Source organism: Gymnogyps californianus, chromosome 11 (assembly GCF_018139145.2).
Source record: "Gymnogyps californianus isolate 813 chromosome 11, ASM1813914v2, whole genome shotgun sequence".
Taxonomy (NCBI): Eukaryota; Metazoa; Chordata; class Aves; order Accipitriformes; family Cathartidae; genus Gymnogyps; species Gymnogyps californianus.
In genome coordinates, this window is record NC_059481.1 from 11848965 (window position 1) to 11873758 (window position 24794).

General features: G+C 40.0%; 1 long non-coding RNA gene across 2 annotated transcripts in view; it reads left to right on the forward strand.

Moving 5' to 3' along the window:
- LOC127020614 (uncharacterized) overlaps positions 1 to 24435 on the forward strand; it is a 203021-nt gene extending 178586 nt beyond the window's left edge. For both annotated transcript variants that reach the window (XR_007767092.1, XR_007767093.1), the window contains 2 exons: positions 20349 to 20378; positions 23801 to 24435. This is a non-coding gene — a long non-coding RNA (uncharacterized LOC127020614). The remainder of the gene's footprint in view (positions 1 to 20348; positions 20379 to 23800) is intronic.
- The last annotated feature ends 359 nt before the right edge of the window (positions 24436 to 24794 follow it).

Genomic DNA, 24794 nt, shown 5'->3' on the forward strand with positions numbered 1-24794 from the left:
TTGAATAAGGAAGGGTTTAATAATTAATCTGTGAGATTCACAAATTTTTCTTTGGACACATGCCAACTGTGAATGGATGGCTGTAACTAAAAGCAAATATGTGAAGCAAATAAATGGCACAGTCAGTAAGCTTTGCTTGCTGTTTCACCTCAAATGATCCTTTCTTTGGCTCTATTCCACTCCTTGGGGTGACAGCACACTCAATCCCTTTAGTCCTTATATTTTTCAAACCCCACACGCCCCCAAATGTGTTAGTACTTACATCTAAGTAATACAGTTCTATATATATATTGCTTCTGGCGTGTCCCACAAAATCCCTCTGTATTAATTTACTCTTGCCTTTTATTCTGTGTCCTTTCATCTATGCCTGACATCTTCCAATAATGACCTCAACATCCATCCACATCTTATCTACTCCATCCACTTCTTTCCCAAATATTTTTGTGCTTTTAGACAAAATAATCACAACATGGATATATAAAGTCTTCAACTCAGCCACATGGGCGATCTTATTCTAACGATCCCAGATTTTCTTTAAAGCTTTGACTTAGCAATGTTTAACCATTTTTATAAGTAGCAATGTATGAAGTCCATAAATAGCTATAAATGCATCATATTGTCTTCGTATTTTTTCTCTACACATTTGTCTACACAGTGATCTCTTGTTTGTGAGACGTGAGGTAGGATTAAATCTTTTAATAAGCAGCAATTCCCTGGCACATTGTGTCTTCCCTAAGACACAGAAATAATAAGACTATAAATACTTGCAAGGCACCTTCTCTGCTATATACAATAGCAAATATTTTTATTTTTTTTAAAATGCTTCTAGAAGCATTTGAAGGCAAGTCAAATGTCCTGCATTAAATGTTGTACCTGTTAGCACATGTCACAATAAACTTTCATTGCTTAGCTGTTTTTTATTGGCCTCCCACTGACACATTAGATAAAACAAAAACCAGAATGAGTCCCACTTTACCAAGATTATTAGGATTGAAAGAATAGTCAGGTACTGCTGCTTAGAAAGGTATGGTGCTGGAGGGAAAAAAACCCAGAACGACCTTGAACTCCATTGCCTATTGCTCGCTGATTCTGTTCTTCCCCTGGCAGAAGTCCATCTCAGCATCATTGCAATCTACCAGTGGGTGCTGCTATGGACACGGGCAGAAAAGAGCCAAGTGTGAGATAGAGAAAAGGCAAAGACAAAAAAAGGGAAACCCTTGATCGAAACAAAGAGCAAAAATGTGATGGGTGCTATGGGTACTAATGGAACAGCTCTACAATTTCAGTTTAAGTCCTGCCACAAACAAGATTTTCTACTGCTCTTCCAAAAGTGTTGAAAAGAACTCTAGTCTTTAAATAGCTAAATGTTACATCTGCAAATAATCTATGGAAATAATCCATCTGTATTTTAAAAGGGAGAAGTATTACTCGCATATGTTTCAAGAGCTCAGGCTTTAAACTGTTTTACTCTACAGCTGTATTCTCCTAGTCCTCCAAAAGAACAGCCAAAAGTGAAATGAGACAAATGAACTCAAGTTTGGTTTGCATGTATTTTGTAAATTGCTGCTCTGAGTATAGATACGGAAGAGTATCTGAGTATTTTAACAGATCTGATCTTCTTCCTGAATATCTTCATTCTTACAGCTGCTTTCCCTTTAAAATCCTCACACAGGAAATACTTTCCATGTCTGTTGAAATCTGTTTCCTTCTGCACCCTTCCTCACAAGCCCTTTAAGGGATTTGTTGGTTAAAAGACTATGCAGTAATTATTTTTGTTGCTACAATACTGTGATAGATGAGACTGTGTAGCTCCCATACAGATTCACCACAGAAAAGTACTGTTCATATTCGAGGACATTTTGAAGATTGTTTTCCAAGCATAAAATCCCACAGAGCTCCACATATCAAGTCTTGTAATTTCATGTCTTAAAATAGCTTTGACAAAAAAAAAATTTGACATAGATCAGCTGGCCTGCACCACATGGGAGAGGACTATCAACAGTCTGTTTGCCCCTGACCCCATGTAAAAATAAAAAGACAGGGCTAGAGTAGCAAGAACAGTCTCAGCTGCAGACACCAGCTACACAGAAGCCATAGAAATGGGCTGAGCAATTACAGAGAGCTGCCTGGGAGCCACCAGTTCCCTTAAGCTGTCCCATGCCCCCATGTCAGTGGGCCCAGGTGAGATGTGGCAGGCAAAGCCTCGGGGCACGCTTGGCCCGCTGCCCTTTCCCAAGAGCTGCTGTGCCACACCAGCCCTTCTGTCCTGTACAGTGTCACTGGCCAGACGTGACATTTTGCACATGAGGTCACAACAAAGGGCTGTGAGAACCTAATGGCAGTGGGATGGCTTTGTGGGGGTGGGCAGGAGGGATGAGGGTAGCCTGTGGGTTGTCTCTTGTTCAGATCTGCCTGCATTGCAGTCATTACTTTGAGCGATAAAGAGAAGAAAGTTCACATGTTGCAATTCCAACTCATCCATATATCCAAACTCCTCCTTAGTACTACTATCCCTGTGCCAGGCAGTATCCAGGGCTTCCCAAAGGTGAATTTGCAGGCAACAGACATTTCAACGCTAACATCTTGCTAGTGCTGCCTAGTGCGCAGCTAGCGCTGGATCTGAGGAGCTCAAACACAGTATGAAGTAGTGTGTGCAGGTATGCAGGCATGCATGACCTACCAGCAGGCCGCACGGTGTGGCACAGCACTGGGTGCCTGCTGGCTGTGCCCGGGACAGCTCCGCACCCTGCTTTGTGAACTGTCCCAAGGGCGTAGCTGTAGGGTCTCCACCGTGCAGATGGGGCTGGCAGTTCCTGCTGTACTTCAGTCTCTTTTGATCTGAAATTGATTGGGGGGGGGGTGGGGTGTTTGGTTGTTTGGTTTGGTTTGGTTCCCCCCCCCCCCCCCCAAAAAGTGTAGGAAATCGATTTGCAAATTAAGGTAAATCAAGCTGGCCTGCTATATTATCCATCATTTTGTGAATAAAGTGGACATATATTGATTTACATTGTATCTTCTGGTAGCTCTTCGCAACTCAAAACTCTGTATGCGACTGGATAGTAGGTGTCCTGTTCTTGAGGATATAAGTTCTTCTTTAGGCTTTTCATATCTTGTTGTGTTGTTGATTGCCTTCTGTCACATCCCTTCATGTTACATCGATTCCTGTGCCAATGTGACTGAAGGTCAGCAAAATAATATTACATAGTGGTAAAACTAGAAGGCAAATACGCCTGTCTTTGGATGAAATATTGTACCTACTATCAGCTCAGATAGTGAACAGTCAATCCCAGTTTAAGGCAGATAGTTAGGATTCTGTTATCTGCTAAAAGTGGGTAATTTTCTCTAACCTTGAACCATCCGTGGAGACTGAATACCTGTCCTCTCTATCTCTAATTGGTGCACTGCACATGTGGCCAGTAGTTTTGTACATTTTTCCCCCATCAGAAAAGATAAAGGAAAAATAGTTATTGCGTAACAATAATCATTCCACCTCCTATCCTCAGCTTCCCAGGAAGGGACTGAGCACATGTGCAGTACAGCCCAGGCAGCGTGAAGAAGCCTTAGTGTAAACGAGGGGGAATCTGTCCCTTATCTGCCAGCAAAAGAACAGGAAATTGGGCAGAATTGTTATCATAAATGCATGCTGGAAATGGAAAACAGTTTGCAATGATGCTTGCACCATTAGGCCTCATTCAGGAGCAATCTATAACACAAAAGTCATTTTGGATGATTGCTTACTTATTTTTCTGCTGTGTGTACGTTAGCCAGAATTTTTAATGTGTGCGTGGTGGGTTCTTTGTCATTGGGTTGCTTTCTTTGTGCTCTTGCTTTGTTTTGGATTTTTTGGGGAGGAAAGGTGCTTGGTTGGTTGTTTGCTGTGGCCAGGACTTTGAAATAATGCAAACAAGCCTAATGGACTTGTTGGTAGTACACATAGGTCCCCATAGTCTAGGGCCCATGGGCAGCCCCCTAGCCCAACAACATCTAACACCACACCTTCAGGAGTCAGACTATTTTTCAAACTTAGTAAAATCTAATTTCAGCCCTTTTTTCCCTCAGCCAAAACAGACTTCACAGAAACCTCCCACTTCACATGCAGTCCCTCAGCCTTTATAAGAACCATCTGACCACTTCCCACCTGGACCTGATAATTGAAAAGAGCTGGCTGGCCCCAAGCCCTGTGGCTCTTTATGAGGCAGACCACCCCTGATACACATGCGTTTTTCTCAAAACAACATACTTTTTTTGGAGGGGGAAGAAACTTTTAAATGAAAGATGGCAAACACTATAAAAAATACCAAGCTCTAAAAACATGTATATATTTTTAGAAGCTGTAAGATCTTCACAGATGCTTTTGGGAAAGTAGACATACACAGCATCTGTGCATACATATCCATGTATATACAGGCACAACTGCTTGAATACACTGGTCAGGTTCCCATGAGGAGCCATCAGGTAAAAAAAGCTGGAATTGTATAATCTTCCTGGTGTTTCAGATATATAGATGTGAACCTGCTCATCTCTTTCCATTTTGTACTGCTCTAATACAATGTCATGAAAGGGTTCAGAGAGATGGAGTCCAAATGATGAAAATTTGATGACCTGTCCCACTCATTCCCTCTCTTTCTGACTCTTCTTAGCACTATCTTTCATGGCACCAATATGGATTGGGAATGCTGTTTTTAGGTACTAAGGGCTCAATATCACCTTCCTTTTTCTAACCTAGTGATTTTCCTATTTCAGCCTTAGTGTTCTCTTCTTTGTATGGAGTTTCATCCCTATGAGGAAAAAAAAACCCCACACTATAATTTCTATATATAATTTGTAAAATAGAAACATCCACAGTTAGAAAACTCTCAGAGGGGTTCTGATCCTGGTAATACTCTGCTAAAATACCCAGGAATCCAAGAAAAGGACAGGTTTAACAAGACCATTTGCTAAGTCTAAGAAAAAAGAAAAGGGAACTAAAAGAGAACATCCAAAAGTCAGTTAAAATCACTTCCAAAGTGCAAAGAAGACAGGAGGTCAGTAGTCAACAAAATGACATTTTGGCTGTAAAGAGTCTTTATTGCACCTTGCTCTTGTATCACATGAGGAATAATAAGGGCTCTTTTCAGTGGGAATGTCAGCTTTGCTTCTCTCCTTTTTTCACCTTGTTTTAAGTGCCTCTCTGCTGTGATTCTTCCATGGAGGGGCCTTGAGTTGTCCCTGATTACTAGCTGAAATAACTTTGCCTCACATCATTTCTTTTCTAGACTGTGAATCCAGAACAACCTTGAGGCTATGTGTGAAGATTAAAAGATTTTTCCCATCCTTGTACCCCTTTTCCAGTAATCTAATATTGCATAAGGCCTTATGAAAGTATCACAGAGCAAACTTCATCAGCGTGTCTTGTCTCTGTAACAGTAGTATTTGCTAAGAACAAACTGGTAAGAAAGCAAGTGGGAATGTGACAGAGATCCCCAGATAACCCATACTGGAACATCTTGGTTCTTTTTGCTGGCAAAGTCAACAATAGCCAGTTGTTCTTTTTTTTTTTTTTTTCCTAAAGGAAATTAAATGTAAAAGATATGTTAGCACAACCTTAAAGCTGAGATTTAGACATGTTTTCCAGTGTTATGATTCCCACAGCAATTGTAATTCGACTTCACTGCATATTCTACTGTAAGACATAAAAATTAACATCACACTGTATACAGCAGAATATACTACCGTAGCACTCTGTGAAATACTGTAGCAATTTGAGAAGAGCATTAGACTGTGTCTACTCCAAGCTCTTGAATGAGTATGTAACTTTAAGCATTAATATAGAAGTTATATTGTTTTGGCTTATGTTTACAGTCCACAGTCCCAGGTTAGCAAGATTTTGTACTTACGTGTAACTTGCAGCACATGATTTTTGATTTTTTGTTTCTTAGGGATTACTTAAGTGCTTAAAATCACATGCCAGCTTAAATACCAGCCCCCTGAGACCAAGGCCATTTCCACTCAGGGGTTATTTGAGTAGCTGCTTATATCTTTTGAATCTTTCACTTTTCAAGCAAAAATTTCCCGTCCTTGGTGACTCTTTTTTTATTACATTTAAAAATTAATTTTAATGAAGCTTGAGAAAAAAATGGTTCATTGTTTTTGAGAATTAGGTGAAGCAAAAAGGTAACTTTTCCCATTATAAAAATTGCATGTGACTGTTATTGAATAACTCAAAAGCCACAGCGGTTGGGCTAGGAAGCTTAAATTTGGCAGGAAGACAGGTGTATGGGGGAAGAGGTGCCTTCAACTGTTCCAGTAAAAATTTATTTTGCTTTGCTGAGCGCTTGGAAACCATTGCTCACTCACACTTGGTAGTCCTTTAACAGCGGCCTTCTTTCTCTGCTGATGTTCCAAAAGCAAATGGGCTCCATGGCTAGCGAACAACGAGTCAATTAATGACTTAGGGAAAATATGATAAATTTATGTACTGGAAGAAGTAGAGATGCATGTCATTGCACCCACTTTTACTACTACTTCAGCTCTCCCTTCCACTCTTAATCTACTGTGGCATCAGACCTTATGCTAAGTATGATTTTACACTATATAACCACGCCTGGCACGTTGCTCCCACTAAAAGGGTATAAAGTATTGTAGAGTGGAAGTTTCTTGAGATTTAAGTCACTACTGTACTGCTCTAACAGACTGAACTTAAAAGTACTCTTTTATTCTGCATCAGTAAACTGTGTGGTAACTCAGAAGCACAGATATGGTTGTAGGCAGTTTGCAGACCAGTTAATGATTTTGTACTTGGTACACAAGATATGGAAGCCCAGGTTTTTAGAGCAGAGCTTATTATTGCAGCATGTGGAGCCAGCTGGTGCTCTGCTGAGAGAACTGCTGGTTTCTGCTTCTTTTATTATCATAGAATACATACTGTAGCCAGAAACACCTCTGCCTGGACTAACAATTTATTTTTCTGGCCTCTTCATCCTCAAAGTGTATGAATATCCTGGGGAATGTGCACACATGGCAGCTAAGACAGCTGTACATGTGAGTAACACTTGGTTGTTAGTCATATTGTCTGTTTCTGGTAGTACTGGTAGTGACTGAGCCATGCCAGGCCAGCAGTCTCACTAATCCTCTAAAGGGTTTTCCTCTGCCTGCGTGACATGGATCAGCTTCCTGAGGCAGCACGAGGCTCACAGCCCCGCTGGGACAGCCCCACGGCCTCAGTGGCTCTGAGGACACGGAGGGAGCACAGCCTCTGTGAAACCCGCTACCAGCTGTTTTGCGGTTATAACCTCACATGGGCCTAGTTGCAAAGACCAAAGATGAAAGAAGGAGCACAAGCATTTCGACAGAGAATCTTATTACAGTAGATTCAGGACTGTAACCCTGAAAGCACAAGGCATGGGAATTGTTGAGTCTTGGTACAAGATGACATGAACCCTTCCCCGTTTGCAAAAGCATCTTCCTCTGTAATGATCACCAGCAAAAAATTATTCAAATATTTCTTCATGTATTGTTTAGGAAATTATAGCATTTAATATTAAAATAGCGAAGTGAAAAATTTACAGTTTTCAGTTAGATTTCTCTGCAAAAATGAGGTGGAACAGGCCAAGGGTTTCAGCAGTATTTTAGTCCCCCAGTGAACCTACAGACTGCAGAGTTCATGAACAGATGAACAAATAGCGCTTTTCCACAGTGGAATACATTGTTTTTGGAATTACAATAGCATACGAATTTAATTTCTCTAAGAATAACACATTTTCATTATTGGGTGGATATAGAAAACCTGGATTTTTCAGAAAGGGCTGAGAACATGACATAGTATAAAAGAACAGGCTCAGAAGGAAGTTTGTAGAGCTACAGGCAGTTTCCTCTGGAGACTCCTCAGAGCTTGCTCCTGACAATAGTGGTAAATATGATATGATTAAAAAGATGCCAGTTTGAACCCTGTTGAGGCTGATAAAGGTAAATAATTATTGTGATTTGGGTTGTTCACAGTCTTATCTGCAGCAGGCAACCCCCAGCTTCATGTGCCAAACATCTGTTTAAAGAGCCAGGTGCTCCGAAGGCTCCCAGTGCTCATTGCTGGGGATGAGCCAAGCACGTAAGGAAAAGCTTTCCAAGGAAGCTCTCTCTGTGGCACCCATATAGCAAAGACAGGAAGGCTCTGGATTCCACTCAGCTTTCCAGGGGACAAAATCAGAAGAGATAGTTATAGTCAGGCAAAATAGTTATGGGTCCAGATGAAAATGGTTTACAGCTTTAAACTCATTTTCTCTAACTATTCTGCAATTTCTTATATCTGCATTGACTGACAGAAAATTGTTCAATCATGGCATCCTAGATGAGATTAGTAATCCAGTTCTGAAGTTGTTTGAGCAAGGAGTTGCTACATCATCTAAGAAAAAAAAAAAATTGTGACATTTATACTTTTATCATGGAGTTTTGCACATTTCTGATGTTCCAATTATTGTTCCCCTCTCCAAACTAGTATCAGGAAATCATGACCAATAACATTGTTCAAAAAGTCATGTGGAGTTAAAATTGCATCTCCACCATGTCTCAAGGAAAGCTGATGAACCAGAGTCTTTGGCCATGTGTATCAGTTCTGTTACAAGCCAGAGTACTTGCAGGCATCTACTATTAATGTACATTTGTGGGTTACGCATTAAACTCAAGTAGTACCTCTGCATTGTGGGTTTGAGTCTTTTCCTTTAGAAGCTTCTTTGACATCACTTGTATTTTGAAGGGATTCCATCTGAAAGATTTCTTCTAGCAGCATTTGTATTGTAAGTCAATGTTTATTCCATGATGCTCTAAAATGCATTGGTATATACAGATTTTTCAAATATGTACTTCTTATTAGTGTTGGAAGTGCAGTGAGTAGGGCAGACTCAGAATCATTAGATTTAGGGAGTCTTCAATATTCAGACCCCTGAATAAACAGCTGTACTCTTCAGCAGATTATTATAATAATAAATACAGTTTTATGGAACATCTGTGCCCAAAGGCCTCTTCAAAAGCACATTTAAAATGTTAGCATATTGCAATCTCTTCTGCTTCTCATCACATTGCTTTAGCTGAATTGGGAAAGAACTGCCCACAAAATAGTCCTGCCAAAATGTCACAATAATCAGAGTTTACAGGAAAAAGGGTAAGGTAAGGGAATAATGGATGAAATAGATATGATTACAGAAAATTCTTGGTTTCCATATAAACAACACTTTATCAATGTAAACTGCCTAAAAATATTGCTAATGTAAGCTTAAGGTTGCGATGTAATGCTCTTGCCTTGCTGAGAGCAGGACAGCTGGCTGGAGAGCAAGCAGGACAAGGGAACTGATCTTTCTCTTCTACTTGACATTTCTGAGACTGCGTCTGGAATGTTGCAGCTAGTTTGAGGTGCCTGAGGACAGCAGAGAGACCAATGGAGAGCCGCTAAGATAGTCAGGGGCTGGAACATACAACATATGAGGGAGCTAGGTTTGTTTAACCTGGAGAAGAGAAGGCTCAGGGGGATATAATCAGTCTTTCACTACCTAAAGAGAGGGTTACAGAAAAGATGGAGCCAGATCCTTCTCAGAAGTGCACAGTGAAAAGACAAGAAGCTACAAACACAAGTTGCAACAAGAGAAATTTTAGTTGGACGTAAGGAAATAATTTTTCACAGTGAGAGCAGTGCAGCAGGGAGCAGGGTGCCCAGAGAGGCTGTAGGATCTCTGTGCTTGGAGGTTTTTAAAACACAGCTGGACAAATCCTTGAGAAACATGATCCAACTTTGAAGTTAGGCTTGCTTTGAACAAGAGTTTGGAGTAGATGATGATCTGCAGTGGTCCCTTCTAACCTCAATTTTTCTTTTCTGTGGTTCAATTCAGTTAAGGTACAAACTGACTGCCTCAGCTGTACACTCTCTGATGTTCCTTAAAGTGGCAAGACTCCCCACAAATTGGTCAATAAATGAAGTTTCAAAAATTGCAGAGAAGGAAACATCATGAATGATCACGATGGCATGCGTTGTCTTGAATGCCTGCATTATCTGCCCACAGTCCAGGGTTTTGTGTAGCTAGTTGGGAGCTGTGTGACCGGAATACGAAGACTGAGGTATTCCTATCTTGAAGGAGTACACTTCAAGGTTGAGTCCACAGCGTCAGTAGAGGTGCACAGGATTTTTTTCACCAGGAGACTGGCAGCAGAGTAAGGCCATGTTGGAGAATGGTTTCTCTCAGGATTAGCAAAGGGAAAGGTGGAAGGCAGGGTGAGACTGATGAGAGGATAACAGACTGTGAGGCCAGGGTGATGTGAAGGGAGCAGGCTCGGCATTTGAGCATACTCATATGAGTGAGAGTACTCACATAGGAGTGAGAACTACATAGTTCATATGAGATTTGATTTAGTAAAGAGATGTTAGACTTTATTCCATAGTACTCACGCTAAATGGTAAATGTTTATTAATTCCATAGTCTTATGCTAAATGTTGTGATACAGATTTAAGTAGCAGTTAAGAAATCTTAAGAATTAAGAATTCTAATTCTTTATTGCCTGATGTCCAAGATTTAAATTTAGAAGTACATGATACTCCGTGAGAACTTGTGGCGCACTAGTGAGACTTAACTCTGTTGTAATGATGATTTGGGGTAGTAAATATAAAAGAAAGATGTAGGAGGGTACTTCAAACCCATCGGTCATGCCTGACTTTATTCATAGTGCTATCTCTTCTGCTGCTGTAAATGAAATTCTTTATAGTTTTGTCATACTTCAGATTGCACTTGTGCATCTTTCTTTTACGCATATAAGGATGTAAATATTTGGTTTTCTCTGAGATTTTGCTGCTGATAACTACCTACCAGTTAATTTGTTTGAATCTTGACCTCTAAAAATATTTTATGGCAAGAACAGCTTGGTGGAATAGTGCAACCTATCAAAGTTTTTGGTTCACAGCAACATTTACTGACTTTTTATTACTATTTTTGTCCTATACCCATGTTAGTAACATAATCACAGAGCAAGCTTAACATCTTATCACTAGAATAAACTATGCTAACTATCATATTTGAGGCTGAGAATTAAAGAAGAATGCATATAATAAGAAGTGATTTTCTAGCAGTCAGTTTTAACAGACAGTAGGGGATATTGCCTGCTTTCAAATGTCATGTCCAACAATGGAGTATAACTTCAAAATATTTTGAAATTGTCATTGCTAAAATAAAGTATTTCTGGTCAGCAGTGAAAGGTGTGCCTGTAATTCGTGATGCATATGCTCAAGCTAGGATCGATATGACATAAACCCAAAAGGGGCTCCAAACACAGCCAGGGATTTGTTCCACTGCTAAATATCCCCGTAAGCTGCCACAAAGCTACTGTTGGAAATGCCTGTACCCTAAGTGATCTCATACGTGGTTTGTTAAGACCAGTTTACACAGTTTCTGTCAGGAAAAATAAAGATAAATACACTATGATAATGCATCTACGTTGCCAACATTTTTGAGCGGGTGATGTTGGTTTTAATCAAAATATTCATGATTTGTGGAGTCCTTGGGATAAAAAAAGGTAATAACAATTAAGGCTGGATGGGCTAGCCTCCATCAACTTACAGATCCCAACTCATCATAACAGTATACCTTGTAATTTTACTGAAATAAATGTGTAGGGCTCTCATTCTGATCTGGTAGCCTTTGACACTGGCCTTGCACTAAGATAAATAGCTGCAGTGGCAGGGGGGTGATGAGTTAGTCTCCCAGTATTTTTTGATGGACTGGAGTTATATAGGGCCATCAAATCAATTAGCTCAAGAGCCTCTAATTCACTGAAACGTCCTTTACTTTAGAACATAGCTAGGTGAAACTATTGCTTAAAATTTTTAGTGTTCACTTAGCTACTTCATCCAGTAAATCCCTAATAAACTAATCACAATGTGATATGCACAAGGCGGAAAAACACTGCCTTCATAAACACAGCAGAGAAAGAACCAAGATATCTAAAACTATTACTCTGTGGAAGGCTTGGGTGGTTTTTTTGTGGGTGGTTTTTCTTTTAAAAAAAAAAACAAAACACAGCATGTTCCAAGTGGCAGCCTGGCTTTTAGGAAGCAACATTGTACCTTCCACTGCAGGATACAATATTTTCAAACATTCAGATGAAAGCAAACAGGGTCTGAGGATCTGCTGTCTCACTTATGAAATCAGCTGTAGACGTGTAGATAAGCTTTTGCTTAAAAACAAAGGCACGCCTGCTGCCTCATTAAGTGTAGCTAGTAGAAGCACTGCATTAACTGACTAATGCACAGCAGAATGCCAAATGGAGTCTAATCAGAGTGGATTCCAATTTATAGAAGAGATGAGCCAGCGACTTGAGGTTGCCCTCATCAAAGAGTGCTGATATTGTCGTTAAATCTTATTTACTCATCTCTGACATTAAATTATAATCTGAACTATGTTGTTTTCTCTGTTTTTGTGAAGGGAATCAGATACGGTTTGAAGGTACTTACCAGTTTTAATTGTGCTTCCTTGCTGAAAACTGAGCTTCTGAACCTCTGATCATAAAACAAAAAGCAGTGGCTCTAGGAACTAGCAAAAGTTTCTGCTTTAACTGCATAGTTAATGCACTATGTTGCAATTAACACAAGGTACATGTATGTGGGCACACTATGTACATACATTAAAGAGTATGAATGAAAGGGAAATGTCTATAATCAGAGTGGTGGAACGGACTAGAAATGTGACACTCATCTCAGACTTTATTTTTGTCCTGGTGTAGTATTACCAGTCACCCAAATTTGTCAGTTCATAAGTGGTCCCTGTAGCCAGAGATATTGAGAGCACAGAATACCTCCTAATGGGTCATGACAAACTGTCAGTTTTCCAGTAGGAAAACTTGATTAATCTCTTTTTACATGGCACATTATGTTTGCATTAGCATGAGCTGTTAGGCAGGCTATGTTGTTATTGCCCTTTTGAGCTATTACTCAACAATATATTTAGTGCATCTTACATGCAAACTTTTACGACTTGGGCTTTACCTTTTGTTGAAAAGGTCATGAGTTCATTTCCCAGTGAGAATGACTTTTCAACCCACTTACCTGAAATACAGTATTGCCATTTTTAGCTGCACTGCCATGTTCATTCCACCAGAGTGAAAAACATCTTGGAAAAGCACTTAGAAATAAAACAAAGAGCTGACCTGATCATATTCTGCTTTGTAGGGGCTTACCTGGTATCTGTGTAAATGGTCCCTATAGCCACAGCTATTGAGAGCACAGAATACCTCCTAATGGGTCACGACAGGCTGTCAGGTTTCCAGTAGGATGCTAATTGATTATACAGCTTTCAGACTCACAATATGTTCATCCAAAGCCCAGCATTCTACCTTTTTGCGCTGAACACTTTTCAGCCACACCGTGCTGGTTTTTATGGCTTCAGAGCCAGAAAACAGATGGAGGTGCATTTCAGGATTTTTAAAAAGTATGTATTATTTGAACCTAAATTACATGTTTTTACAGTCAGCTGCTGTGAAACTAATTATAAGGAGTCTATGTGCATTCAGTTCTGCTTCTTTAAACATGCAAATAGCTCCCTTGTCATTATTATGGTTCAGTGAATAGGAATGGGGTAAGGGGGGAGTTTAACTATTGATTTTTGTGGGGCAGGAACTTCACTACAGAGCTCTCGCTTTTCTGACTTGGGTGGAAATTGTGTAAGACCATGACAGTAATTGTTCTCATCTCTGCTACTTCAGCAATGTTTAAACCCGGGCTTCAGGTTCCCTAATTGCAAAATGGGGATGGTGATCTATATATCCTGCTGAGGAGGGGTTAGGAATGATGGGTGATTTTTGCATACGTGCCAGTGCTTACTACTCAGGTGAACAAGGTGATCAGGATACTTAATTACTCATTGTGAAATGGCGGACTGTTGTATTCTCTGACTAGCTATTTCTTAGTAGCGTGGTGCCAAAGCTATCCCTCGCCATATACAATCAAAAGATGCTGCAAATTAAATACAATCATCGTAGCAGCCACAATTAACTGAACTCAATTTGCATGTTTTCCTGAGAATTTGTTCTGGGGATTTTTATTTTCAGCAGCACCCAACTTTATTATTAATTCCACAAACCTAGCATGGACGGGACTGCATGCAGAATTATTACTGGTCTCTTAACAGGGGAGCAGGCAATGGGAGCTAACGCCTAGCCCTGGCTGAGATCCCACACCGTGGGTCTGCTCCCTTAGCTGGCCCCTTGCATTTTTCAAGTGTTGGGTTTTCCAGCGTGAATTTGTTCAAACCAGAATGAGAATTACTGACCCAGTAATACCCATTATTGGAAATGAATTGAGAAGCTTCAGCCATGCTAGAGAGAGAACTGGTACTGCAAAATGTCCTGGTTTGCCTGCCTGGAGAAAGCCTTTAATAAAAAATGTGTATATTTTAAAATCTCTCTCATAAACTATGTATTTGTAGTGTTGACCATCACATTTCTTGTAGCACAAAGGGATGTGGCATCCATGTTTTCTCCATCAGGAGGTAAAGAGCCTTCCTTGACCCTTTGCGCAGGGAGGCAGAGAGCATTGCAGCCCAGCAGCCCTCCCTGGTGCAGGGTTCCTCGGTACCAGAGCTAGCTGCCATAGCACAGGGAAGCTGTCTACTGTATCTGCTTGCAGGCCAAGGGCGGAACAGGTTGTCCTAGAAATCAAGGATTTGTAACTGGCTTCTTGATGGCTAAGTATCAAAGTGTATGAGCACAGGATGAGTTCTGATTCGAAATAGTATAGAAATAATATAGTATACACACACTTAAGGACTAGATTTCTTAATGACCATTTTTCTGTGCATCAAGCTAAAGGAAAGTGAAAGCTTTGTGATAAATATACAATACAGAACAATAGTTAAACCTGAATAATAAGACTACATGCTCTTTCTTTGAATCCATATTACTAAATGTTCTGAGCTTTGTCTTTTGCATCTGTTTATGTCAGCTCTGAGCTATCGCCTGAAGGAAGTCTGATGTGACGTGACACAATGCAATGTTGTCACCTGGTAACGCACTCTGAAAGGGACCCTGATTTTTTGAATGTGTTATACTTGGAGATTATTAATTGTGATGCTTAGCTGCTGTATTGTTTTGCTGCTAGTCACAGCTGTAACAAAAGCATTCAAGATTTTATGGCTAGTACAGTTCAGCTTTAAATTTATACATTCTATAAATGCCATAATATTGTTATTTTAATCTGTAAATCAGGTTTGTCATGGGCTATACATTAAAAATGGCTCCTGTGTCCAATACAACTCCTAGCAGCCCCAGTTTTGGTGGATAAGTGTTGATTTTAAAAGGACTCTTATGCCCTGAGCTCATCATACTCCTGACTGCCACAGAGCAGCCATGCTATGGAAAATCAAGAGGGAAAAATATTTCTGTTAGTGAAACATTTATTCTTTGCAGGCATTGAAACTTAGCTGGATTTTCAGTTCTACCATTCCCCAGAATCAAGACATCAGTCTTCTTTTTTTAAAGCTGAAACAAGTGGGAGTGGTGGGACCAGCCCAGGCAGTTCTGCGCTATTTCATGAAATTCCTTGAGCTCCTCCACAAGGAACTGTCAGGCTCGGGGCATGCCACAAGCACTCCCCATGCTGGCCAATTGCAAACCAGCTCCACTCTGAAAGGTCTAAGCAGAGCACTAAGCCCAGAGAAATTAGCTTTATTCTACGGCTGGCAACAGTACCTCAGCATTGCACTAACATTGGTACGAAGCCTCGAGACCAGAGCTGGCCTAAGTGCAGCCAGCCTACAGCATAGAGAGCACTGGTCTGAACAGAGTGGCATTCAACAGCAAAAGGAAAACCACCCTTGGTAATTTCCTATGAACATGGGGCAGAGGCGAGTCAAAAAGGGCAGTACAGGAGCCACACAACCCAGGAACCTCCTGTGGCAGAGCTCATAGGCAGAGGATGAAAATTCACCCTCTGCTTGCAGGAGCAAGGCCAAGGAGAAGATATGGATACCAACAGCAGGGAAGGAGCCAGGGAACACAGGTTAGCTCAGATTTTACAAGCTGCCTTTAAGCCTTGGCACACGCAGCGCAGCCACTGGTGGCTGCCCAGCCACAGCAGTTGGTGGGTGAGTACGTTGGCTGTGTGCTGGGAGATGGGACCCAACAAACTGGACACTGGAGACCCGCAAGAGAGGAGGCTGGCAGGAAAGATAGCAAATGGGCAGGTGCAGTGTGAGGATGTGTGCTTGCTGGTATTTGATTTGTGTTGCCTGTCCTTAGAGAGTGTGACATCCAGGGGTTGCTGATAACACTTCCTCTTGGTTCCTTGTTTTGGCCCATCATTGTCTTGACACTGAGGTCAAGCTAAAGAGCAGTAGGTTGAGGCTTCCTGACTTAATTAGATGTCATTATATCTGAGAAAGGCAATAGGAAATGTATCACAGTGTGTGATACCTGCACTGAGGGATCAGTACTGCCAGAGCTGAGCGAGTGGCTAGGGTTCCTTTTTGCCATCAGATCTAGGTGAATATGTCAACAGTTGCGGAGTTTCTTTCAGTTGCCTCCATGAGTATTTTAAGATGCTCCTGAATTAATTTTGCATACCATCTGTTCAGAAGAGAAGAAAACAGGCTGGTTCATGGTGAGCTGGTGTTAATCAAAAGAAGTATTGTTGCTCACAGGTATGAGCTGATCACATATTTTCAAAACTTTCAGGGAGCCATGAATTTTGGAAAACTTTAGTCTGTCTTTTTCTGTTATTGATGCTACTCCTTTTCCTGCCTTGTCATTAAACAGCAATACCACCTGGTCAGACCAGCGACTTTACATTCTTATTTTTTTTAAAGGAAAAAGAAAAAAAAAATGTTCCAGCTGGTGTTTTTTCAGATAAGAGTTATGGAAATGCCCTCACTCCCCTGCAAAAGGGGATATTGGGAAACAAAAATTAGTGTAATTTTCCCTCGATTTCCCAAGTTGTACATGGCCTTAGTTACTAGGGAAAAGTTCCACTTAGTCTGATTGTTTCCTTCCCTAGAAGGACAAAGAAGGTGTTTTGCAGTTGCTGACGAATGTTGCTCTGGTCACAGCTGAAAAGAGCAGGACACCATTCATTTGAGCAGTGAAGCTAATCCTGTTATTCAGGACAAGAGCCCTTCATCACTCGGGCTGAAGGAAGATTCCCCAGACCTTGATTCCTCTCCCACACATACTCACAAAGCTGGGGCAGCGGCAGCAACAGGACTCCCTGGCAAGGGCTGGCACCAGACCTGAGCCAGGTGCTGCTGCCTGTGCCCATAAGTGATTCAGTGAGAAGCCGTGAGCATGGGACCACCTTCCTTTCTGCAGGTCTTATTAGTTATTTTCCATTCAGGCACTGTTTTGCTGGCTAAAGACAAAAGCAAGTATTTCTTCCTATATAATTTCATCAGTTTTCCAATTTAGATATAATTTCAGCAGCATCGAATGCAAAAAAGTAGCACCTTTGGGGTAACCTGTTACTGGGAAGGAAACAAAACCCCTGTTCCTAATGCAGGACAGATTTTAGATGTTTCAAACTAGAAAAGAACCTGAGTTACCTCTTTGTAACACGTTGAAAAGTAAAAATCTGTGCATTTCCAGTGGCCTGCATTTGCAAAGGTTCTGATCATAAGATGTGGTGGTAATAAAACAGATTATGCCCTGCCTGTGCACCCAGTTCGCAAATGCTTTATGATTGTTTTGCCTTCTGATGCCAGCATTCCTTAACCTAGAAATCTTTCTTATCCATCCAGATTTCAGAGCAGGATGTAAGACATGGTAGATGATACACTATTAACTCTATTTACATGATAATCTCTCCTTGAATGTCTGAGTAAGAAACATGCAGATCTATTGCGTGGTATTTAGTGAAAAATTTTGAATGGGCACATGTGGTGTTTGGCCAGAGAAGAGAGTGAGAGAGAGAGCGTAAGTGCCAAAAACCCAAACGTGTGCATGCTGGCTCACAGTGTGAGGAAGCATGTAACCTGCATTGCTCTGCTCTGTAGTTGTTATGGTCAAATCTCATTCCCTTTGACTTAAGTATAATTAACAAGAGCAAAGTTTGGCCTCTGAACTGCAGAAACCCATGTGTGGTAGTCTTTTTAAAAATCTTCTCATATCTGTATTTGTGGATAATTTTGATATTTTAACACTGTATATTTCTGTGCTCCATTACTGGAAGATGTGTCTGACCTTAGCCCTCTAATTGTGCAGTAATTAGCATCTAAATACCATGCAGAACTCCCTGCAAATCAACCAATTGGAATATTAATTCTTAATCTAAATATATCCTAAAAAAATTGTAGAAGTGCAAATTCAGTCAGCAGAAAACTGTTTTCTCTGCATCTGGTATTTCTGTGCAATGAGGTGGTTTGTACTTTGAGTGTATCCATAGACACAGGACAGTGCCTCTGAAACTGTGAGAGATCTGATGCCTCCCCCTAGTCTCATGGGTTTAGGCCCAGAGCCCCAAATAGTGCTATTCTGTATATACACTCCAAGCAAGAAAATCAAAATGTGCATCGAGTCAGATCTTAGATTTCATTATTATTGACCATAACCATATGGCATATCCCAAGTCTTTTTTTGATTTAGTAGAACAGTGTTAGTGGTAGTGATACATTTTATCTAGACAGCTTTGTAACAAGTTATAGTCACGAGTACTAATCTCCCAGGATATATCCAAGTAATGAATAATTAAAACTACGACTCCTCATCTCACAGACCATGGAAAGGTTGGCATGTCCTTCCCACTACCTACCCAAGAGCTAGAGGAGGTCTCACCTGGCGGATGGCCTGGCTCTTTGTGTAGTCTGGATTCAAAGAATACCATGTCTCCTTTGTTTTAGTACTGGAAAGGCAAAATTTAATCTAATAATTTTATGAGCAGAGAATTTAAATTCTGCATTTTAGTTTTAATTTTTAAAAAGACAGACTTTTCAACTGTTGAGACTAAAACTATCAAAGATATTGGAAAGGCAAGGACATGGGGAAAAAAAATTAACCGCAAAGGTGAGTCAGCCTCAGAACAGATAGTGCCTAAGGGAATTTTCCTTATTGAATGCAAGGTTAATTCAAAAATCTACACTTGAAAATTGAGAGAAAGAAACCACAAATGTCAAACTGTAAATAAGAATATTCTTTTCTATTTTGGGCACATGTTGCTATTTTATCAGGATACATGCATAATATTCATTACCATTTACGTAAACGCCGCACCCCCACCCCCCACCCCGCCAAAGCTGTGCAAATACATTGATCTATATGTACACTATAATAATCAGCAACGTTTGGGAACTTCGGTCACTTTAATAATGTGATTGTATTTAATATATGCAAGACTGAAAGCTTTATGTCGTCAGTAGCAAAACATGAAATACTGTATGAATTAGGAAAAATCCAATAACAAACAGCAGGATGCTCCATGCATACATATCACTGTTGTGGTTATAAGCAAATACAAGACTGTACATGATTAACCACGATTTATTCTTACTATAAACTCAGCAGACGGATGCAGAAGACATACTATAATTGCATACACATTTCCTCCCAGAGCTTAGAACCAATAAAAATATGGTAATTTTGTATAACTTAAGACACATTCTTTACCATTTTAAAATAAATAATAGGGTTTTCACATGCTTCCATTGTTTTGCTTTTTCAGTTTTTGAAATAAACTGTGTTTTGAATGCTGATATGTAATGAATTAGAAACAATATTACCTACAGGGACACTGATATTGTTGTAGAGAAAGATTTTCTGAATTAAACTTAGCAACATACAGGTTTTTTATTATATGCAGTCCCAGCTATTTTAACACTTTCTGGTTTATCCAGTATTCAGAGATTTGACTGAAATGTTTTCTTTACATCACATTTTGCCATCTCTGGAAAGGATATTTGCAATTGCACAAAGTGTCTCTGAATAAAGACAAAACAAATATCCAAGCCAAAATCACCCGTCAGAGCTCAGAAAGTGGATACAAATTTTGACAGTAATTAAAACTACGGAAACATCAATTGTGTCAGTGTTATTTTAAACTAAACATTTCTATACAAAGTCCAAAAGTGTAATAAGAGTATATCTAAATATACAGTTAATTGCATAAAAATAGCCCATCCATCTGTGAGCTTTGTTCTAGGCTTGCTGAGTGAGTTGAAAATATGGAATGTGATCTGCAAACCAAGCAAGTTACTAAGTAGCTGTGGAAAACTTTCTCTAAAGTTGGTTTGCTGAAGTTTCCCATTGCAGTTCTCACTGCAGCCATAATGAAGCAATTTCAGGACGGTCTCAACAAATTCAACCTCTACAACATAAGTTATTATATGAACTTGACACTCTTCCCTCTCCTTTCCCCCTTCCAGTTTCCTTGAAGATGTTGTCCACTTGGTAAGGTAAGCACCTTTTGAATATTCATTGCCTTGGGCCAGTGCAGCTGAGAAACTTTCATCAGCCATCCATGTCTTTCTGCTGTGACAAAAAGGATCTCTTCACAAGGCATTAGTGTGAGCCTTCTGGAGTCCACAAAGTTACTTTTTTTGTTTGTGTTTGTGAACTGGGAATCCAAACAAATAAAATGGAATGTAGTTGCTGAATACTCAGATCTTTAGCTGGAGAAAGCCAGTTTTTGTCTTTGGCTTTCCAGTCTGATTAATCCTTTTATGAAACTGAAAGCTGCTAACCTCTGTAGCTGGATCACATGGCAGCGCTCTTTTGTCTGCCCCTCTAATGCCGCAGTGCACCTTCAGGAAAGCCTGTTCTTCAGGGAGGGTTAAAGCAGGTTGCCTCCACAGATCACTGTGATGTTATATTTTAATTATGGTCTGCAGTGCACTTCAGACACTCCAGCAGGACTGCCTAATTAACAAGGTTGTTCAGCTTTCACATAGTATCAATCACCTAGTTGCTGAAAATGTCTTGATCTCATTTTCTGAGATTAAAGTATAAACGAAGGACACTTTGCTCCATTGTTACTAAACTAAGGCACTACCATCTGGTTTGCAAATGTGATATTAAAAATCTCTGGAAATGTCTAAGGCCCCAGCTCGACAAAGCAGTAAGCACATGCTTACCTTTGAATATGTAAGTAGAACCATTTATTTCAAGGGAATCACATGCTTAAGGTTGAATGTATGCCTAGGCATTTTCTTCTAATCAGGATTTCATAGACTCATTTTGAAATACAATACCAAACTTTTCAAAATAGACAACAGTGAACTAACCTATTTGTAACATTAGGGAAATCATAGCTTAAATAGCTTAAATAAATTGAATATCCCCAATAGCTTGTATCATATAAGGCTCAGTAACAGTGCCTGATAAGATAATGTAATTTTAATTAAAAAATCTTCCACAGTGTTTTATAGTTAGTCAAACTGTTAAAAAAGGTAATTGCAAGTTATACACAGAAAAATGAGTGAAAGAAAATGGCTATAACTAGAAATCATTTTTATCCAGAATATATGATATCCAAACATTTACTTTTAATATCTATTTGAAACAGTGAAATTGTGCTGAGGATTATTATACTAACACTTGAGTGATGTTTTAAGGAGATTCAAACTAGGTTTGAGCTGAACTACAAAACTTACCTCTCCCTTTTCCACTCCCAATTTCCTATGTTATTTGGAACATTCTTACTCGTGAAATAAAAAAATAGATTATTTCCCCAAAATCTGGGAATAGTTTGTGGATTTGCCACTAGCCCCAAGAGGCAGTACACTGGATCCAAGGATGTGTGATGGTGCAGGAAATCAGTTTCGTTCTTGGCACTCAGTTGCTGTAACGGGGAGTTAATGTGCACCTGCCCTTTTCCTGGCACAGGTCTGCCTCCGCAGTGGACCTTGCTGTGGCAAGTCAAAGCTTTGCCCACCCTCCCCCAGCTGCTGCTCTCTACCATGCAGGCCAGGAGAGGAGTTGCAGAGGCAGTGGCAAGAGTAGCAGCCTCCTGCAAGGACCACTCTTTCTTCCCACTATAAAGCACTGCATGGAGAGTACATGCAGTGGAGACAGATGGTGCTTGCTTTCTCTGCAGTGCCATCACTTGGCACTTGCAAAGGAGAATGTGATGGCTGCATGAATGCAAAACTGCGGATTTCAATACTAGAAACTCAAATTCACCCCTCTGCAAAGAGCAAGAGCAAGACCTCTTCCCCACTAGCATACCACTTCAGTTCTGTTGTGATGGCATATGTGTGAGCTTAAGTGGTGCTCAGGGACAGATTTTACTCATAAAATCATAAATGGATTTCATTAAACCTACGTGGTCTTTAATATATCAGACATAGTTGAGCCCTGGGAGTTAAAAAAAAAAAAGGAAAGAAAAGAAGAGAAAAAGAGATATTGGTTCATTCCCCTCTCCCCCAAACATGAATCATAGATATTTCTAAATCAGCGCTGAAAAATAAGCAAAATTAGAGTAAGAGCTGCATAAAAACAAGGTGAAATGGCCTTCCTGGGAAACCGAAGAAGTTAATACATGTATGTAGATGTGGTTTCAAATCAGCAATAACATTTTTAAACCTAATTAAAGAAATATATAATCCTCCCTCTTAAAGCTCTCAAGAAAAGCCAAAACCAAAGTCCATGACCACAGAAGGCTCAGTATTCAGTGAAGCAGAATAGACTATTGTCTTTAGTAGTTCCACTAGTTTTGAAAATAAATGTTTCAGCATCCTTTTACCTTCAAACACACTTTTTTCCTTTAAGGTACATCCATTGTTGATGTCTTGCAAACCTAAAGCAAAGGCCAAATGCATATAGTTTCCTTATTCTTCGTCCTTGTTCTTTGAACAAGTTTTCACAGGCATAGTGTATGTTTCCATATTATGTTGGACTTAAAAAAATTTAAAGAATTATTCCTATATTTAATGCATGGTTTTGAAAGGAGAGCTTTTTCTTATAAACACTGATATTTTATTAATGTTCTGCACATGAATATTGGAGCAAGTACTGGCAGTTGTAATGTGCTGAATAGCTAGTAACTATTTGGGTTAAAAAAAACCCTTCTGTGTTTCTATAGTGTGGTTATCTTGAAAAACCACATAGCAGTAAAGCCTTTGAATCATCAAAACTGCTTCAGATTAACAATTCTTTTAGCTGGTGCCATATTTTTTTATTCTATATAATAACAAACATGATTAGCACAGAAATACTATGCTCTCCATAACCTGTTTGTAATTGGGAGAATCTGCAGTGTGTATTCTACAGTCCAGCTCACACTGAAGATTGAAGTGTAATTACAGTACAGGCAATCTCATCTCTAGTAATTACAGCTGTCACCATCGATCCAGTTAACCAGGATAACTAACTCTGCTGAGCCAGAGTTGACAAAGCTTTCTGGCTAAACCCAGATTGCTGTATAAGAGTTTTCGTTGCATTTTTGAGACTCTTTGATTGCCAAAATACTGGTGCTTGAAAAAGTAGATAAATATTGTGGATTATGGATTAGGAAGCCGAAAGCAAAATCTGATTTCACTTCATTCTCAGGATTGAAACTTGTAACTGCACCTTGCAAAGCATACAATGAAAATGCAAAACAAAACCCTTACATAAATGAGCTGGATATAGAAAGGAGCAGGACTGCTTCTTGATGTACAGATCAGGGATGCGCTTGGTCCCCACAAGGATAATACAGTGCAGAGTAAGAGGCATTGCCTGCGAGAGGGGATGTCTGCAGGGTCCAGTGAGGGATGGTGCAGGGATCCCCAAGCCCATCAGGCCTGTAGCCTTGGATCTTTTACAACAAAGGTCTTTTACAGTTCAGCTGTAGTGCTGTGCCAGCATAGCTATACAGTTTCCTTGCCTTACTCCACAGCATTGAAATGCAGGAGCGTGCCAGCTCAGCTAAGCAGCAGACCCAGGATCTATGTGTCCTGCTGCAGCCCTCAGAGAAGATGTACCTGCCTGTCTGATGCTACACCAACATGGAAGCCTTCCAGCCTTGCTGTGCTGTCACTGAGAGCAGAGTCTGGTCTAATTCATGGACAGATATTACTTCTCTCTTCTCTCTCTACGCACACTGATTTCTTAGAGATGCTTTTAGGTACTCATCAGAAATAGGCCACAGTCTAAATTGTTTAAAGAGAAAGACAGACCTGAATGTGTAGGTCAGAGTCCTAAAGTGTAGGTCTTAAGCTTGGATGGAAAATAAAACCCAGAAGGCTTCTCAGTTCTGACCAGAAGAGGAAATATTCAGATGCCCCTTCAAAAGCAAAGGAGTATTTTACAGAAGTTTAGTAACAAGAGTACAACTTCCTCCACTATACTGCAGTAGAATTGTTTCCTTTTTGTGCTATAACCCAAAGGCAGCTGAAAACTTCCATATATGCAGCTTGACTAAGCCACTGCTATAGATTCTGCTGTATTACAAACTGTTGCCTTGCCACCTTCTTGGTTGTTAGCACTCCAGATTTAGGACAAGATTGTGAAATTTTGTGTAACTAGGTAACGCTTCCTTCACAGGTGTCCGTAGTGAGTTCACTGGGACCACCTGAGGTATAAAGTATTCTTCTGTGGGTTTAGATTAGATTTTCGATAATGGAGAAGACTTTCACATCTTTTTGTCAGGCACTTTTCCAAACCCGAGCTGGACTGTTAAAATATGATGTAACTAGGCTGCCTGACTTTTTGTAAAAACAAGTCATGAAGATGTAAGAGAGCAACAAGATTTAATACTTGCTTCTTTCAGAAGACTCCACAGTATTACTATGGTAGGCTAAAGGCTTCAGTGTTACATTTCTGTGCCTCTGGCTTTTTAGGAAAAAATACAGGTTTTGAGGGGGTTTTCTGTTTTCAGAATTTTTCCTGGA